The following is a 19,808-nucleotide window of genomic DNA, read 5'->3' on the forward strand; positions in this document are numbered from 1 at the left end:
GCCTCTCCCTCAAATAAAATTGCAATAATGATTACCGGTCTAGTTATCGATTGCCTAGGGACAAATAACTTTCTTGTTGACAAAAGCTCTCTATTAAAACTAATTTAGTTGTGTCTTTATCTAAGCAGCCCCTAGTTTTATTTACGTGCTCTTTACTTTCTTGCAAGCTTATCCAAAAACACCTACAAAGTACTTCTAGTTTCATACTTATTTCTGGTAAAGCGAACATCAAGCGTGCGTAGAGTTGTATCGGTGGTCGATAGAACTTGAGGGAATATTTGTTCTACCTTTAGCTCCTTGTTGGGTTCGACACTCTTACTTATCGAAAGAGGCTACAATTGATCCCCTATACTTGTGGGTTATCATAGTGTATTCACTGGCTCTGTTTTTATTGAAGAACAATTTGCGCTAGGGATTAACTTCACTTCCACCCAAAATGCCCATAGTTGGAATCTAGTAAACATATACGGGCCTTGCCAAGGGGAGCAACGGGCTAAATTTACACAATGGTTGTTTGATCTTAACATCCCCTCGTCCGAAGATTGGTTGATCCTCGGTGACTTCAACTATATCCGCGCTCCTGATAATCGTAATATGCCAGGGGGAAACTCACAAGACATGTTCACTTTCAATGATTTCATCAAGAGCTTACTGAACTTCCAATCAAAAGTCGAGCCTATACCTGGTCCAACATGCAACTTAATCCACTTTCTTGAACAACTTGATTAGTTCTTCACCACCCTCAATTGGACCACCTCATTCCCAAACACCTTGGTAAATCCTTTGGGCCGCCCGGTGTCTGACCACACTCCTTGTACTGTGGTTATACAAACCAAAATACCACGGATCAAAATCTTCAAATTTGAGTCGTATTGGATTGCCCATCCGGGTTTCATGGATGTTGTTGATCGGGCCTGGAATAAACCGGTTAAGTTTGGCAAAAATAAAAACGCTGCTTCCATTCTTTGTCAAAAACTCAAAGCAGTGCGACATACTCTCAGCCAATGGAGCAAGAAGATCTCTCGTCTAAAGGTTGCCATAGAAAACATCAACAAATCCATCTTCGGGCTTGACACCATTGAGGAACGCAGGCCTCTTACATTGCCTGAAGGTAATTTTAGGATCATTCTCAAACGTCATCTCATTAGATTACTCCAATATTAGAAAGATTGCTGAAAGAAAAGATGCACCATTCATTGGATCAAATTTGGGGACGATAACACAAATTTTTTTCAGACCGTGGCAACAGAAAGATTCAGATGTAACTGCATTGCAACTTTGAAATCCGATCAAGGCATAATTGTGGATGATCATGCCGGAAAAGAAACCATACTTTTTGAGGCTTTCAAACAACGCTTAGGTACTCGATCAACCCCACACATGAAATTTAATCTCTCGGCCCTTCTCAGACAAGATGTAGACTTCGACAGCCTGACCACCCACTTTTCTCACGCCGAGGTGGATGCAGTTATAAATGAAATGCCACCTGACAGGGCTCCCGGTCCTGATGGCTTCAATGGAGCCTTTTTGAAAGCTTGCTGGCCTATCATCAAGATCGATTTATATCGGTTGTGTGATGAGTTTCACAAAGGTGATCTTGATCTTGAAAGTCTGAACTACGGTTCTATCACTCTCATACCGAAGAATAACTTGCAAGAAACTTTCAACGACTTTCGGCCTATACATCGCTTAATTGCTGCCTTAAAATGATAACCAAGATCCTAGCTAATCAACTCCAGAAGATCATCTTGCAAATAGTTCATCGCAACCAATACAATTTCCACCAAGGGAGATCTATCCATGACTCCCTAGCTTGGGCGTGTGAATACATACATCAATGTCAGACTTCGCAGAAAGAAGTGATCTTGCTCAAACTTTATTTATCCAAGGCATTTGACACCATCCAACACGCTGCCATGCTATAAATTATGGAAAACATGGGGTTTAATGACACATGGCTTAGATGGATCCGATGTATCATTTCCTCTGGTCGATCCTCAGTACTGCTCAATGGCACCACCGAAAAAATCTTTCATTGCTTATGTGGTGTTCGACAAGGTGACCCGCTATCTCCTCTGATCTTTGTCCTTGCCGCGGATCTTCTCCGGACTGCAATCAATGATGCTTTGTGTAGAAACCTCTTGGACTACCCCATCCGACCTGTTAATAATGGTGATTACCTGGTCATCCAGTACGCCAACGACACAATTATAATCATGCCGGCATGCCTGAACCAAGCACAAACAATCAAAGACATCCTTGCTGACTATGCCACATCCATTGGACTAAAGATCAACTTTCATAAATCTACTCTGGTGCCAATCAACACTCCCACTGACAAGTGCAATGATCTGGCCGCTCTCTTTGGTTGCAATGTATGTGTTATGCCGTTCACATACCTCGGGCTTCCCTGGGCACGACTAGACCATCTATCCAAGATATGATGCCTCTGGTTTGAAAAGCAGAGAGGAATATCACCACTGCCATGTCCCTGATGTCCTATGCAGGCAAGTTGGCCCTCATGAACTTGATGATCACCTCTCTGATTATGTTTTCGATGGGCACCATTCGATTACCCCCCAAAATCTTGGTTCAACTCGATAAGATCAGAAGACATTGCTTGTGGAGAAAAAAAGACTAATCATGGGGTCAAATGCAACTCTCTCGCGGCCTGGGACATGGTTTGCAGACCGAAGAAGAGTGGAGGCTTAGGGATAATTAACTTATGATTCAAAAACGAAGCCTTGCTGCTCAAGTTTCTGCACAAGTTCTACAATAGACAGGATATACCCTGGGTAAATTTAATTTGGGAATCCTACTACAACAGCTCTGTCCCCCATGCCCAAGACACTTGTGGTTCCTTTTGGTGGAAGGATCTGATCCACCTCATGCCAATCTACAGAGGAGTAACAAAGGTTCAGATTGGAGATGGATCATCGGTGCTTTTTTGGAAAGACAACTGGAACCAATACATCTACGCCGAACAATACCCTAGAGGTTTTTCCTATACATTAAATGAAGATGTCTCGGTCAAAGACCTCATGTCTGCAGCTGATCTGCATGCCAACTTTCACCTCCCACTTTCAATCCAGGCAAGAGAGGAGGTGAGGCAAATTCAATCTGAGGTCGCCGCAATTGCCCCACTTGACACACATGACACCTGGAAATGTGTTTGGGGAGGTGACAGTTTCAAAACCACTGCATACTATAGCTTCTTCTTTAGAGATGCGGTTGCTCATGAGGCTTTTTTTTGCGGGTGAGCTCACGAGGCTTTTAGCTGGCTTTGGAAAGCCAAATGCACCACAAAAATCAAGTTCTTCGGCTGGTTCCTCCTCTCTGATCGTCTAAACACCAAAAACATGCTCAACCGAAGGCACTATAACATTGGCTCCAACCTCGACTGCCTCCTCTGCGGCCAGCATATTGAAGACATCGTGGAACATTTGTTATTTCATTGTGTTTTCAGCCAAGAATGTTGGAGAATTCTTGGATTCCACTGGTCCACACACAATCATAGACTACAACTGATTAGCCACCAGAAAAACCAATATCCTAGGAGGTTGTGGATGGATATTTTCTTGATCTCAGCTTGGAGCCTCTGGAAAGAATGCAACAATCACCATTTTAGGAAAGTGAAGCCTTCAGTGACCTCCTGGAAACAAAGATTCAAATCTGACTTCTACAATCTTAGATATAGGGTGCAACACTCAAAAGTGCAGTTCATTACTGCCTTAATAGATTCCATACACTGATTAGGTTCTCTGGTTGTGGCTATAAATAGCTCTTTAGACTTTACCACCCCCCCATGTAACATTCTCACCATGTAACTTTTACAATATTCCCATTCTAATATACATGCAGTAGGAGCCTTTCCTATTGTCCTTACAGTCAAAAAAATTAGAACGAAGGGAGGACAAGTGGAAATCTCCTTGGTTAGCTTCACTTGGAGTTTATCATGAGACTCTTTGAGAGAAGCATGAACACCCTTCAAGACCTTGTGAGCCTTGTCAAGTGTATCAAATTCTTCCTTGAGTCTATCATGGCCAACCCCAAGTGCGACTTTCTCGGATTTAAGCACACGAGTAAGAACAATGGCACTATCAAGATCTTTTTGCAATATAGCATGATCAATATTGTGTGACTCCTCAAGAGTCAAACAAAGATCTAGCTCTTCCTCTAGAGCAATGGAATGATCCGCAGTCTCATCGGCATAGTCACGGCTATGCCTCTCCAACTTGGAGATAGTATCCTCATGCGACTCAATGATATCATTGGCCTCACCAAGTTGTTCCAAGAGAGCAACAAAGTGCTTCCTGGACTCACCCTTGAGCTTGCTCACAAACTTGGTGAACTCATTCTCATCAACTTTCTCCACCTCACTATCATCCACATAATCTAACAATGAAGGAGTAGTAATGATGGTGGTTTTGATGTTAGGAGTTACCTTGTTGATACCTTTGGACATGAGACACTTGGCAATGGTGTTTTCATTGGGGGCGCCGAAGAGAGACACCTTGGAGGGAGAAGATGTAGCAATGGCAATGGTTGCCATTGCCATTCCTTCTCCACTTGTATCTTCCTCATCATGATCGGAGGGGTACTCTTCATGTGCCACTAAGCCCTTTGGAGGAGTCTTCTTGGTGAAGTTGTTCTTGCTAGGGAAGGACTTGGCTTTATCTTTGCGAATGAGTTTGCCACCATTGTCTTCCCTCTTCTCATAGGGGCAATCCACCACAAAGTGACTCACATTGCCACAATTATAGCAAGTTCTTACAGGTTGCTTGTTCTTTGACCCACTTGAGTTGTTCTTGGTGAAGTTGGTCCTTGAGTTCCTCTTGTTGCTCCAAAATTGCCTTGACGCAAGAGCCATGTGCTCATGGTAAGCATATTTGGTGTCTTCGGGGCCACACTCCTCTTCTTCTTCCTCTTCTTCTTCTGAAATGGCCTTGGCCTTCAAAGAAAGGGTGGGAGTGCTTTTCTTTGACTAGACACGAGCAAGAGCATTGTTGGCGATCTTGTTCATGATGTTCATGGCAATAAACTCATCCAACACTTCACTTGAGGTTAAGGTGTGGAAGTCCGGCCTTTGTCGAATCATGGAAGACATGGCCTTGTTGAATGGCATGATGGCCTTAAGGAACTTGCGCTTGATCCAAGTGTCATTCATATCCTTGCTTCCATGGTCTTGGAGAGCAACCACAAGAGTAGTCACCCTCCGATAAAGATCACACGGATCCTCATCTTCAAGCATCACAAATTCATCGGCCTCATCAAGGACCACTTCAAAGTTGGCCCGTTGGATGCTTGAGCTCCCCTTGTACATAGAAACAATGTGCTCCCAACAATCCTTTGCACGAGTGAAAGGTCGTAGGTGCGTTAGGTCTTCGGGAGGGACTGCTTCTTGAAGGATGAACAATGCGGAGTAATTGTATTGATTGTCCACTTCTTCTCTTGGGGTGAAGTTGTTTGGATCATGTGGGTAGAAGCCTTGCTCAATGATTCTCCAAAGGTTAGTATAGCAATGATTCGAACGAGACTTATCGCGGAACACCCAACTAGCAAAATCACCCTTAACAAGCTTGGGAGGAGGAACATGAATATTAATGCGAGCTGTGGGGACCGGTCCTCCATAGACCGGAGGAGGGGGAACCGAGGCAAAGGTTCTCGTCCCATTCTTAACATGAGGGGAAGGAACCTGAGTACCTTTAGACGCTTCCTTGGCTGAATTGGCCTCCGACTCCTATGCCATGGTATTAACCACAAGCAAGGGATCAGGAGTGGATTTCATCCCCTCAAGTATTTCTTTAAGCATGGACTTGACTTCGGCCATCATAGACGTCTTAAGTGAAGCCATAGCTTCATTTAAGTCATTTTGAGTGATCGAAGTCAACTCCACAGCCTCAGGCACATCCTCCACGGTGTCAACCATACTCTTCGGTGGTGAAACCCTTAATAAAGAGACGAGGCTCTGATACCAATTGGAAGGATCGATATGGTTGACTAGAGGGGGTGAATAGGCAACTAGCAATTTTTAGCTTTTCTTAACAAATTAGGTTTAGCAACAAATAGGTTGTCTAGATGTACAACTAGGTGAGAAACCTGTATGATGCTAACAACAACAAGAACAAGAACAACAACAACAACAAGTGCAAGCAAAGGATACAACACAATAATAGCTTGCACAAAGTAAAGTGAAAAGATAACCACAAGTGGAGCAGGTGGAGACGAGGATGTGTTACCGACGTTCCTTCCCTTTTGGGGAAGTACGTCTCCGTTGGAGCGGTGTGGAGGCACAAAGATACCCAAGAAGCCACCAGGGCCACTATCATGGAATTGTCACGGTAGATGTCCTAGTGTGAGGACTTAGTCATGGAGCCATCGCGTTGAGGTTAGCTTAAAGGGGTTAATCAGGACAAAGGACACGAGGAGTTTATACTGGTTCATCCCCTTACGATGAAGGTAAAAGTCTAGTCCAGTTTGTAGTTGGTATTGCTAGGGTTTCGATGAGCAGGGAGCGAATACGCTTGACCCGGCTCTTGATCTGTTGTTTCTTGTCCTAAGTCGCCGCTAGGTCGTCCCCTTATATACACGGGTTGACGCCCTGCGGCCCTCAGAGTCCCGGCCAGTTTATACAATGTATCCGGCTCGGTGACCTTTCTTACATACCTTACAATACAAGTTTTACATACATGGCGGTTTATATCTATGGGCCTTAAGCCGCCTTCGGGTATGGGCCCTCTACTAAGCCTACCTATGAACCGCCATATGATCTTGGGCTTCATTGTGATGAATCGTCATAGGGATGACCCTGCCCCTCCTAGGCGGGTCATACCTGATAGTTATATCCCCAACATTAGGCCCCTGGTTGATTTGAACTTGTTCATGTCAATCTTCAACACTTGGAGAAATCCTTCTACTTCTGGTGTGCAAACCTTATAACCCGCCATGACGTCATCTCCAAGAATTTCGGAAACCCGCCACGACATCATCTCTAATGGATCTTTATCTTAATGTCCTTCCAAAAATCAAGGCATCCAATTAGCTGGATAACCATCATTTGGCCTCCTCGTCTTTTGCGCCTGCCTGTTTTCCTGTTTCCTTACAAATAGGACCATGAAGTCATCTTACAATCTTCTCCTTCTCCTTTCTTCCTCCTTGCAATGCGTCCTCCCGCACGAACCTCGCCGTCGTCGACCTCCATCCTCGAACTCAACTTCGGCCGCTGCATCGCCATGAGTAGACCAGAAAAACTGCAGCCCACTTCGCTGTCCGAACAGCATCAGTAAGTCTTCCGTCCCTCGTCATGGATCCATCATTAGGGTTTGTCGGTGTTCTTCCGTGTTTGTCATTGTCCTTCCTTCTCTTTATTTAGATCCATATGATAGATCCAAAAACCATAGAAAACTTGCGCGGTAGTAGTTTTAGCCAAGGTTGTCAGAATCGTGATTTTGAATCGGATCGGAGCTCTGGTGGTAGGATCGCAAATCGTAGGATCTTCACTATCAGGATCGTAGAAACGCAGATTCTATGAACTAAAGTTGTAGAATCAGAGGGGTTAGTTTGGATCATAAAGTCGTAGAATCGTATAACAGAATCGCGATTCTGACAACCCTGGTTTTAGCGCTTGTTTTAATACTAGAATATATATCCCCACCGTGACAGATCTCCTCTAGGGCACCTCTGCTTTTCCACTGTCACGAATTTATTTCCTTTTTTCCTGAACAGCGGTAGATCCAAATTTGTAACCCCAATCTGCGGAATCTGTTTGTCCCAATACTTAGCAAATTTTGTTTTCAGTGACTCTTGAATATCTTAGTCATGGCGGCTTACCCTGTCGGCTTATCTTTACTTCATATACCATTAGCCCTCGCTTAAGCCGCCATTGTACTGTATTGTTAACTTGCAATCCCACCAACTGACTTGAGCCGACAAATTAGTTCCTTCTAGGCTTCCTTTTCACCATGCCCCCAAAGACGATGACAACTTGTAACTGGGTTCCTTCCATCGTCACCGAGAGCACCTTGAAGGATTTTGTCACTGTTGGATACTTACCAGAGAAAAGTGTCATGCATTATCGTGCCCCTGACCCGGCTGAAGACAAATCTCAGCCAAACGATGGTGAAGTTATTGTTTTTACGGATCATATGAACCGGGGCTTCTCGCTGCCTGGCTCAAAATTCCTTAGGGATGTCCTGCACTTCTTCAAACTTCATCCGCAAGATATTGGACCCAATTCCATATCAAATATCTGTAACTTCCAAGTTTTTTGTGAAGTATATCTTCAAGAAGAACCCAACGTCGAGCTCTTCAGGGAATACTTCTACCTGAACCGCCAGAACGAGTATACCAATGGCCCCAGCTTGGAACTTGGCGGGATTTCAATTCAACGCGGACGAGATGCTATCTTCCCTCAAGTAGTCTTGCCAAGCCATCCTAAAGACTGGAACCAAACATGGTTCTATTGCAAAGATATCTCTCCGTCTGATGAGAATCCTTTGCGGGTTATCGGCCTGAGCGCCTTGATTAAAAGTACCAACTCCCCGATAAACTTACTGCCGCCGAACGCAAGAAACTTGTCCCCACAATCAGAAAAGTTCAAGCCTTGCTGGGAAAGGCTTAACTGGAGTTGACTTAATCCGGTGTTGGGTTGCATGGAGGATCATCCCTTTAAGCCGCCGATCTGGCTTGATGCGTAATTATACCGGAGGAACAGATGATCCCTTACGTCATAGCAATTTGCGTATGACTGAAGAGGCCATCGTTGAGATGGCAACCACACTTGTCAATAGCAAATATGAAGACTGTAGCCTAGTGGGTTTGAACCCTTTCTGCAAGCTTAACCCGGTGCTAGTGGTAAATCTTTTTTCCCTCGGTAGTTAATTATTGCGTGAACTTCAACATGTTATCCTTCCACAGGCTAAATCTGACTTCTGGAAGGCCAAATATGACCATGAAGCTGCCAAAAAGGCTAAGGCTGCTGCGAGAGCCGCCAAAAAGACTGTTAGGAAGTCTAAGAAGAAACCCACTACCTCTAAATTACTTAAGTTGGATGATACCTCTGAGTCGGAGGTAGCCCTTGACTTTCTTGGCCTATTTTTTAACAACCTTATTGACACTGACTATTGCCGGGATGACACGGGGGCCAGCCAGGCAGTCGAAGAAGAGGTAACTATCATTTCCTCTGACTCAGAACCTTTACCAAGGCAGAAACTTCGGCGAGTAACCCGGAAAGTAAGGTTTTCACACCCCTTGGCTTATTTGCATCTTCATTTTCTTTTGAAACGATAGCAACATGAGAGCCGCCTCCAGACCCGGACCGGTGGAGATGACGATTTATCCTCCGGCTTACCGAACACACCTCAGAAACGCCAGAATGAGGTTATTTTTAACCTTTAACCCTTGTATTTACCAACAAGTTACTTTTGCTAACCACTCAATTTTGACTCCATCCTTGCAGGAGATTTCCCGTTCTTCTTCTGGCGACTCATCACAAACTCAATTGCTGGCTTTCAAGACCGCCCCCGGGTAAAGATAATCATCCTTCTTATGTACCTTTATATCTGCATCATTATACTGACTTGTCCAAATTCTTTTTAGCGGTCAAGCAAAGCCCAACAAAGCAAAGGTGACAAATCCGGCCGAGGATCCGAAAACTGCCGAACCGGAGCAGCCAACCCTTGTACCGGAACACTCTAAAGCACCGGAAGATCCTGCTCTCAACGCTCGACCGGATTTACTTGAGTCGTCTGTTGACGAAACCATTCTTGATCCATCAACTATTGAACCATCAAGCTCAGCTAACCCGCCAGAGACTCACAGTAATGTTGTTTTAATCACTGGCGCCAGATTCATTGAACGAGGGAACCCAACTGTATTGGCGAGACACTCTGCCAAACAGGAAGTTATGGAAAGGCATAAAGTGAGGTTTGACGTCTCCCACTATGCTCATCTAAGTATTAGTGAAGTGTTATCTGATTATCTCAGTCAAGTGCACTCCAGCCGTGATTCAGAAATTGAGATGGTCAAACAGATGCACCAAAAATATGAGGTACGTTCTCTGGCTTATATAAGTTATATACCCTGCCAAGTCTTCTGATTATGATAAGATTGAATGATCTGTAGACTTAAAAGACTTATAAGCATCTGTCTTAGACTCCCTCCAAGTCGGCGTTTACAACTAAACCGGATGCTGATAGTACTTCAATTTGCATGTGCAGTCCCCAAGGACCGGTATAATCAGTATGAATGAGCCGGTCCTACTAGTCATTATGTAAAAGACCAAAATTTAACTGCATATCTCTCATCAGTCGGCTAGAACTGTCACACCCGGCTCATCTTTAATAAGAAAACAGACAATATGCATTAGCCCCCAAGTGCCAAGTGTTATTGCTTGCAAATCACTTGGGACTTGTTAGAAAGAGCCAATTCCTTTGAAAAAATTTGTTTGATAGACATTAGCCCCCAAGTGCCAAGTGTTGTTTGCTTGCAAAGCACTTGGGACTTGTATTTTGTAATCTGGCATGAAACTGAACGAACTTATGTTGTATGCAGGCTGCGACCACAAAACTGGAAACTCAATTGTCTGAGGCCAAGACCCGGCTGGTGGCTCAAGAGACTGAGGCAAAGAAAGCTGAATCCAAATTCCAGTTGAGTGTGTCTGAAGCAGAAAAACTGAAGACTGGCTTTACTGTGGAGAAAGAGGCTTGGGCCAATGAGAAGACTGCCTTGACGCGGCGTGCTGAGAGGGCTGAGGAGGCTCTGGAAGAGGTTACCGCTGAACTCACCGGTTTAAAGAACCATGTGTCTCAGATGGTTTCTGCAATCTTCGGTAAGTCATATTGTTACTTACTCAACGTGAGTATTTGTCATCATAATACAAGCCGCCACTTAACCCATTGTGTAAACTTTACAGGTACCAGGAGCAGCAATCTGAGCCGAGATACACTGGTAAAGCTCAAGGCGGTTTACACGCTTGTGGAACAATTGTATACTGGAGCTCAGCGAACTCTTGCCACTATCTCCCCGGCGAATCAAGGGCCAAATCTATTAAGTGATGTCTTGAAGAAGCTGTCCATCTTGCCTGCTAGGTTCCAAGAAATCAAGCGATCTTATGCTAGAGCCAGAGTTGTGACAGCTTTAAGTCGTGCCAAAGCCTAGGTACCGGAGTTAGACCCAGTGGACGTAGCCAGCGGATATCCCAGTCTCAAGGAAGATGGAACTCCTTTCGACCAACAAGACTTTGCTGCTTGTGTTAAGGAGATTCGTCCTCATGCAACAATAATCGCTGAAGAGACCAACCTCACCAAGTATCAGCCGGATTACAATGCAGACAATCAGAAGATGGCGACTCCTTCATATAAAGTGATGGACTTAATCCTGCTGATCCGTAAACACACTTTCGCCCCTGATATCAATTCGTCTGGTCTGATTGATGATGAGGCTGAATTTGTCGCCCTACGTGCCTTTGACTGGTCCAAACCCAACTTTGTCACAACCCTAGATTAGCCTTGTTGTCTTTGCTTGATATTCATGTCATCATGTCTAAATTTAAATGAAATTTGAATTGAGGAATTTTCAAAGCCTCAGAAACCTTCTAAAAAATGATCAACATTAAAATCTTCTCAAAGAAGTCCAAGAAAATGTTCCTCTTAGTCTATGAAAATATTGCAAAGAGGTAAAACTCAAAACAATATTTTTGGTATCTCAGAGTTAATTATTTTGGGCCTTTGAATTAAATAAACAACTATTTGCATTGGATATATATTTGTTAATTAATTAATATATGTCCAATAATTCTGATCTTTGATGAAGGGCTTTGGAATAATCCAACTAGTCCCTACCATAATTATCAGAAGCAATAAAAATGATTTAGTGTCTAAAACTAAATTAAAACAAAACTGCAGAAAAATAGAAAACAGGATTTAAAAGAGGAGAGAAAGAGCAGAACTTACCTGGCCTTACCTGGTAGCCCACCAGCAGCCCAGTCCACCAGAGCCGGCCCAGCCCAACCTAGCGAGGGGCAGGTTTGTCTTCAACCCCTCGCCAGGAGGACAAGTCGTGGCAGAGCGCGCGTCGCCGGTCGCCACCTCCTGCTTCGACGTGTCCCAGCCGCCCCCGACCTCTCCAGTGCACCGTTGGAACGCCCTCGACCCCCTCGACCGCTATCCCTTCTCTCTGCTCGCTCTAGCTCTCTCCCTCTCTCGATTTGGAGTACCACCGAGAGCCACCGGAGGGCGCCCCCGTCGCATCCATAGCCACCGCGCACCCCAGGCTTCACCGATGGGTCATGTGTCACCGCCGGACTCTGCTTCGTCTCCAAGATGACGCACGCGGACGGAGAAGGCCACAGACGACTGCAACATCGCCATCTTCGTCCTCTGCCCCGACGACCGCCGTCATCCGATTCGCGTCGTCCAGAGCTTCCCCGACCTCGTCGTCGACTCTGCTAGTCCCTACGTGAGCCACTCTCCATTTTCCCCCTGGAATCCCCGTCGTTCCCCTCCCCTAGCTAGCTTCCCCACCTCCACCGAGGCTCGCCGCCGCCATGGTCAACGAGCTCCGCGCTCGTGAGCTCGGCCGCTCGCCCGAGCATCACCAGCGTGCTCACCGCGCTCCTGCGAACCCGAAACACCCACGGGTGCTCCCTGCCATGCCCTATAGCGCCATCTCCGCTGTTGCCCGAGCTCCGGCCGCCGCCGCGAGCTCGACTCCGGCGAGTACAGCGCACCCCGTCCGCTCCTTCCTGCTCCGTTGGATGCGGAAGAGCACGGGCTACCTCCTGGTGGCCTTCGCGCGTCCAGCCATTGCCTGTAGCTCAAGTCCGGCGTGCCCCCGCCGTGCTCTGTGGTCGTCGCCGGCTAGTCTCCGGCCAGCTGACGTGGCTGGCTTAATTAACCACTAACCACCGCACCGTGTCACAGACAGCCGGGCCCCACCGTCTAACTAACCGGCTAACTAAAATAGATTAAGTTTAATCTAATTGCAGTGGCCCCACGCGTCAGTTTGACCGCGCTGACGTGGCCGTTGACTGGGCCCACACGTCAGCGGCACTAACCAGCCCCAGTCACTGACCAGTGGACCCCACTGGTCAGGTTTGACCCGGACCAGCCCCTGTTGACCTGCTGACGTCATGATGATGTCAGGCTGACGCAGTAATGTTTTCTGGATTTATTTTTATTCAGAAAATTCCAGAAAATTGTATAAACTTCTAAAATTCATAGAAATCAACCGTAACTCCAAATGAGATAATTTATATATGAAAAATGATCAGAAAAATCCAATCTATCCATCTGTACTATTTTCATGCATGTTAGAACAACTTATAGCTGCTGTTTATATCAAAACATGATAATGCACTTTATTAAGTCATAGTTTCAATTTGAACTTGAACCTTGGGTTCAAACTAACTCAAATTCATCTGATTATAGTTGCATTAGCCCAACACACTCATTTTGCCATGTCATGATCATGCATCATATTGTGCATTGCATTGATTGTGTTCTTTTCTGTGTTGCCGGTGTTTGTCCCCTCTCAGTAGACGATGTACCGACGACGTGATCGATGACACTGATGAAGAGCTATATTATCTTCAGAAGTGCCAGGCAAGCAAAACCCCCTTGTTCATTCTGATAACATCCCACTCTCCCGCTTCTGCTCTCTTTTACTGCATTAGGACAACAACGACATATTTGCTACTTGCTGCGGTAGCTGAACCCCTTTATCCTTTGCATGACCTGTCATTGCCACAGTAAATAGATGAAACCCACTAGCATGAGTAGGAGTTGTTTGAGCCCTGATGTGCCTACTCATTCATGCTTGTTTGTCATGCCTGCTATTGCTTAGAGTTGAGTCAGGTCTGATTCATCGGGGATGAATCAGAGGTGTGTGAACATGTCCTACCGTTGAGAGCTATGTGTGTGAACACGATTTGGTAAAGGTAGCGGTGAGAGGCCATGTAGGAGTACATGGTGGGTTGTCTCATTGCAGCCGTCCTCAGGAACTGAGTTCTGTGTTTGTGATCCATGATCAGTTACTACCACACATTGGGCTCCGGGCGCTCCAAGCCCTCTCGACTTATTAATCAACATGATCTCTGTCCAGGAGTTGCAACTAGTTTCTGGTGTTTGTAGGTAGTGTTAGTAGTCTACCAAGTGGCACCCGGTACAGGTGGGCTTGGGACAGACTAGGCACAGTGGCCCGGTGTACCAAGTGGCACCCGGATGGTGGGCTTGGGAACCCTGCTCACATCGTTTGGGGCCGTGAGCGACACCCCGGCCGGATCTCCTTGCGGATGGAACCCGAATAGGCGATAAACCTGGACGAGAGACTTGTTTGGTTAGTCAGGTCGTGGCCGACTCCCTCGCCCGGCTTCCGCTTGAAGGTTGCCGAGGTACATGACGTGTACAGGGCGATAAGTGGCGGGAGCGTGTGTGAAGAAGTACACCCCTGCAGGGTTATCATTATCTATTCGAATAGCCGGATTCCTCGGATATGGAAACTTGGACCCCTTGCATAGTTCATAGACAAGTGAAAGTGGATACTCTAAAATACGCAAGATAAGCGTGAGTGCTATGGATGGCGTTCTCGTAGGGAGACGGGAGCGGATCCATAGTGGTGTATTGATATGGTGAATATGTGGACTCGTGTGCGCCACCTCAAAGAGTTACTTGCAGTCGTAGTTCAGGATAGCCACCGAGTCAAAGCTGGCTTGCTGCAGTTAAACTCCACCACCCCCTTTGTTGATAATGATGCATATGTAGTTAGATCTGATGTAAGTCTTGCTGGGTACATTTGTACTCACGTTGCCTATTTTATGTTTTTGCAGAGAGACTTCAGTCTCACTAGTAGTTCCGCGTGGACTTCGACGTTTAGCTTGTTACCTCAGCTACGATCTTGTGCCCTCGGCAGGATCTGGTAGATAGTCAGGCTTCTCAGCCTTTTTCATTTATAGATGTCTGTACTCAGACATGTTAGCTTCCGCTTGTGCTTTGACTTGTATGCTCTGAATGTTGGGTCATGAGACCCATGTTTGTAATATCTCGCTCCTCGGAGCCTATTGAATAAATACTTGAGTTGTAGAGTCATGTTGTGATGCCATGTTGTATTTGCACATATCGAGCATATTGTGTGTATGTTATTGAAATGCTTGGTATGTGTGGGATCTGACTATCTAGTTGTTTATCCTTAGTAGCCTCTCTTACCGGGAAATGTCTCCTAGTGTTTCCACTGAGCCATGGTAGCTTGCTACTGCTCCGGAACACTTAGGCTGGCCGGCATGTGTCCTTCTTCGTTCCTGTGTCTGTCCCTTCGGGGAAATGTCACGCGATGAATACCGAAGTCCTGTTAGCCCGCTACAGCCCGGTTTACCGGAGTCCTGCTAGCCCAGTGCTACAGCCTGGATCCACTCGCTGATGACCGACACGTTCGATGTTGGGTCATGGATGCCTGTCCCTGTAAGTCTGTGCCACTTTGGGTTTACGACTAGTCATGTCAGCCCGGGCTCCTTGTCATATGGATGCTAGCGACACTATCATATACGTGTGCCAAAAGGCGCAAACGGTCCCGGGCAAAGGTAAGGCGACACCCGTGGGAATACCGTGCGTGAGGCCGCAAAGTGATATGAGGTGTTACATGCTAGATCGATGTGGCATTGAGTCGGGGTCCTGACAGCTTTGGTATCAGAGCCTGACTGCCTGTAGGATTACCAAGCCTAACTGGTCGAAGTTGAGTCTAGAAATTCTTTAGTTATATAAGGGAATTGATTGTGGGATGGAACGTAAGGCTCTTTTTACTCCTTATACCTCATGGCCCTCTGATCTGAGTCATCCTCTTCTCTTCTACGGGGACTAAGAACTAGGCCTTCTCATCTATCTATCAGGATGACGTGTTACCAATCCGTAGACTTATAGGATTGTTGGATTTAAGCCTCAGTTCAGCTCCTACTACTTCCGTGTGTTAATTGTTGATCTCCAAACCTTATTATTGTGCTTCTGAGTGGTTATGCCACCATTTTGTTGGATGTCTCAAATCATTTGAGCATTTACAGACGTTACGCTGTCCGAGTCATCCCAGGTTTCTAAATAGTCGGATGCATTTGCAAATCCCTTCCTCCTGTTTCCGATGTGCCTTTGGTCAGATTAATCACACAAATTAGTGAGATGAGGTACTTTATTGCCTTGACATATATGTTGGAGCTGGTATTATGACCCTAGGTGTCTTAGGGGATCATCTAGTAATTCAGCCATGATTTATGTCCCAGTGTGATGATTCTGGCCATCATTCTCGTAAGCATCCCGTGATGCCACTTAGCTAGTAGGCATTTCACTTCTGGGTTTTGAACCCGAGATTCACCCTACTTACTTCATGTTGATAGTAATTGCTAGCTCCCTTAGGTTATTAGTAACCTTTGCGATAGTCCTTGAAGTCCGTGGTATCTTCTTCTTCCAAATACCATGAACTACTTATGGCAGAAGTTCCTCGTTGAACTGAACGATCACAACCAGAGTGCTCTTGATGAGTTCTCCATTATATATTGTGACTCTGCCAGTTCTACCTTTCTGCATGGATTGTCCGGAAGAAATATGTTGAACTTCGTTCGACATGCTAATCTATGCATCCAAACTCAGAAAATCGTATGTTCCTTTGAGTTGTCCCTCTTTAGTTGTTTTCTGACCCTCGTCTATCAATTGATAGTCAAGAGTATGTGTGCATTCGTTCATCGATGCCTATTACTCCTGTGGTCTGTCAAGCCATTCTATCCGGAATGACTAGGAGAAATGAACTCCAGTACCTCATCCATATCTAGGATTGGGTCAAAGTAGTTGTACTCCGCAGACCAAATGCCAATCCAACTTTTGTTCTGTTCCACCTCGGAGTATCACCCTCTTTCGTCACAAGAGTATCGTGAGAATTGCACACCCTCTTATGAATTCTTGACATAGTGATACTTCTCACCATCATCATTCATTCCTCGGTCCTCATGTTGTTGTAACTGGAATGCCGACAAGTGAATTGTGATGTGTGAAATCAATACTCCGAGAAACTCGTTGCTTGGTAGCTAATGGACAACATCCTCATTCTTAACGTGTTGGTTATTAAATCATCATCCTAAGACTGATCGTGCTACCTAGTTCTTATTTCGGTGCACCCTTCGATTGATGAGTTAGGATCTTGTCAAGTCCTCACTCATTTGATCATATCGTCTTGCCCTCAAAAGTGAGATTGTTCTCGAGCTTAGTAACATACCGGTGGTTCATGATTTTCTGAATATCTTCTCGGAAGTATTACCAGGTTGTCCTCTGACTGTTATGTTGAGCTCGTGATCAAGTTGGTTTCTTGTGAACCACCCTCTCTCCAAGAATCGGTGTTAGATATCCCTGAGCTAGTTGGTTAAGCTAGACAACAACTTGGAGAGTTGGAAGATAAAAGCTTGCCTGACTTAGTTCGTTCCAAAGGGATATTCTTGTGTAGTGTGTGTTGAAGAAAGATGATATCTTCATCGATTGGTCCCTGTGATCAGTTGCTGGACCTATTATCTTATCCAATCTTTGATTTGAGTATGAGCTATCGTCAAATCAAATCAGAACCAACGATATTCGTAATGTTGTCTTACTCGTGGTTTTCCTCGAGCATACACCATTATATTCTTTGGTCTGACCAATGCTATCACCGTGTTCACTTAACTATGGAAATCCTTTTATATGGAAACCTGGATGAATTGTTGTTCAGTCCATTGACAACATCCTTATCTCCTCCATGATTTTGTTGAACATTAAGCTAGTGTTGGAAACTTGTGTAAGCATTTTCTTCATGTCCCGAGCATGAAGTATATGTTTGGATGAAAGAAGTGATTTCCTTTGATTCATGTGCATTTGATGTAAGTTGCCGTCGTGAATTCGAGAAAGTTTGTTTTTGCTCCTCTGGAATCATCCCAAGATGGTCATGCATATGTGCGAAGTATTCTATGGTTTGGTAGGTTGGCCGCCTCCATTCTATATGTGTTCTTAGCACACCAAGCCACTGATTGACTTGTTCTAGGTAAAGAAGTCTAATTTAAGTGCACAAGACTTCGATATCCTCGATGATGGTTCCCCCCTGAACTCGGTAGTGTTTTATTATAAGACTACCATGTGTTCATGTTTGTCTGTGACAGCGTGTTCACACGTGTGTAGCAGAACCAACTCATGTTTTGGAGCTTGCTATCGTAGTTCATTTCCCGAGAATCTCGCAACGTCATCTCGTCGATTTGTGTTGCAAACTTTCATTTTTCTTCCTAGGCTCGATGAGTCTGGAATATCCTGACACCAACCAGATCTGAATCTCAGGCAGATATGATGGTTGGAACATTTCCCAAGAACAATAATACTGATCCCTCGATAACCGGTAAAGTGGATGTCATGGCCAACACACCCAGTCGGAAGACCTATTATTGTAGTATCTTGATTGAGAAAGTTGGCCACCTCCCCATAAGGACTTCGTAGGATTTACTCCTTAGATGTTCCTTATGGACTTTCTTTTGTGCTCCCGAAGTCCGACCTTTTACTTGATGTTCTGGGAACCAAACCATTTTAATTAATGGGTTGCACTAGAACATCAAGGAGAACATTAGAAGCGGAGTGTTAAATGTCTCTCGGTCGATCATCCAGATTTAGTCCCCTTGGCCCCGCTAAGGTGAAATCTGAGAAGGTGTTGTCTTCCTTTGCGTCTGCATCACCCATCATTATTCGTCATGGTAGTATGTTGTGTTGCCAGGATCCCTGACACGGATATTGGTTAAACCTTGATGAATATGGAAATGCTCAAGTTCTTGAGAGCACGCACAAGCACTAGGTGTTATCATCGTCATAACTAAGATTGCTCCTAGCTTCCTCGGTTATGCTATAAATTTTCAAATAGTGGATTCACTCTCTATTGTTGGGTTCTTCCCCAGTTACCAGAATCATTCCCAGCATTTGCATTTTGTTCCCAGCTTGCACCGCCAATGTGCCATTCTACCATGGGTCTCTTCCATTTCCGGTGGTAATCAAATTCATCCATTACGTTGTCTTCAACAAGGTAATCCACATCATCCAAGTCCGAGTATGCCATTGTACCGACCCCCTCCAAACGATCGCTCGAGAATTGCCTTAGGCTGGTTTAAAAGAGTTTCAATGATCTCTGAATCAAAGGTAATTCTTTTTGCCACTTAAGGGGATATATCTACGAGTCACCATCCCTAAGGTGCCTCGTTGTGGTATCGTGGCAACTCAACTCCTCGCTATGTTGACAATCATTTACCACCTTCTTAAGTGTGGAATTGTTGTCCACCTAGTGAACCTTCGTCATCTGTTTCTTTCCACCCCTCTTGATGTGTATCTCGTGTCTCAACCCGAGAGATGGTTCTATGTCTCATTCCCTGAGTTGCTCGATCTTCGAGAAGATCAATCCTTCTAGAGATCCTTCTCTCTCGTTGTCATGTTGGTAGGAGTTCCTGGAGCAAGACATCGAGACAATGATGGTGGTCGAATCAACGTTCTTATGAAGTGCACCCTGGATCATGAAGATTGTGTTAGTTTGCATTCCCCTTTCATCTTACCCTACGCTTGAATCTCGGGACGAGATTTTTGTTTAGTGGGGGTGAGTTGTCACAACCCTAGATTAGCCTTGTTGTCTTTGCTTGATATTCATGTCATCATGTCTAAATTTAAATGAAATTTGAATTGAGGAATTTTCAAAGCCTCAGAAACCTTCTAAAAAATGATCAACATTAAAATCTTCTCAAAGAAGTCCAAGAAAATGTTCCTCTTAGTCTATGAAAATATTGCAAAGAG

The sequence above is a fragment of the Triticum aestivum genome, chromosome 7A (assembly GCF_018294505.1).
Source record: "Triticum aestivum cultivar Chinese Spring chromosome 7A, IWGSC CS RefSeq v2.1, whole genome shotgun sequence".
In the NCBI taxonomy this organism is placed as follows: domain Eukaryota; kingdom Viridiplantae; phylum Streptophyta; class Magnoliopsida; order Poales; family Poaceae; genus Triticum; species Triticum aestivum.